Source organism: Pteropus alecto, unplaced genomic scaffold (assembly GCF_000325575.1).
Source record: "Pteropus alecto unplaced genomic scaffold, ASM32557v1 scaffold87, whole genome shotgun sequence".
Taxonomy (NCBI): Eukaryota; Metazoa; Chordata; class Mammalia; order Chiroptera; family Pteropodidae; genus Pteropus; species Pteropus alecto.
Window position 1 is genome coordinate 13,698,827 of NW_006443225.1, and position 401 is coordinate 13,699,227.

Here is a 401-nt window from a genome sequence, read left to right on the forward strand (position 1 = left end):
TTTATTATGTATGAACGCGCCCCACGCTATCAGGATAAACAGCTGTGTCAGAAGAACTTCTCGAGACACTGTCAACACATCTCTCGCTACAGCAGCTACCAATTACGAGCTTTGGGGAGTTGTTACACGTTATCTTTTATACTTTTCCAAACTTTTTTTTTTTTTCCGCCAGGCCCTGAAACTTGGGGAAGCGATACTTTCCAAAAAAAAAAAATTTTTTTTCCCCCGAATATAACAATTGACAGGTCTGGGGAAAATAAAAAATAGAAGTTATTTCCAGGTTAAATAAGTAAAGGGAGGGAAATAAAACAAACGTGTAGGTTGTTATCCGCCTGACAATGGAAGCCTGAATGATGAGTCTGCAATGGTTTCTAGAATGGCAACATTTACCTGAACGACTT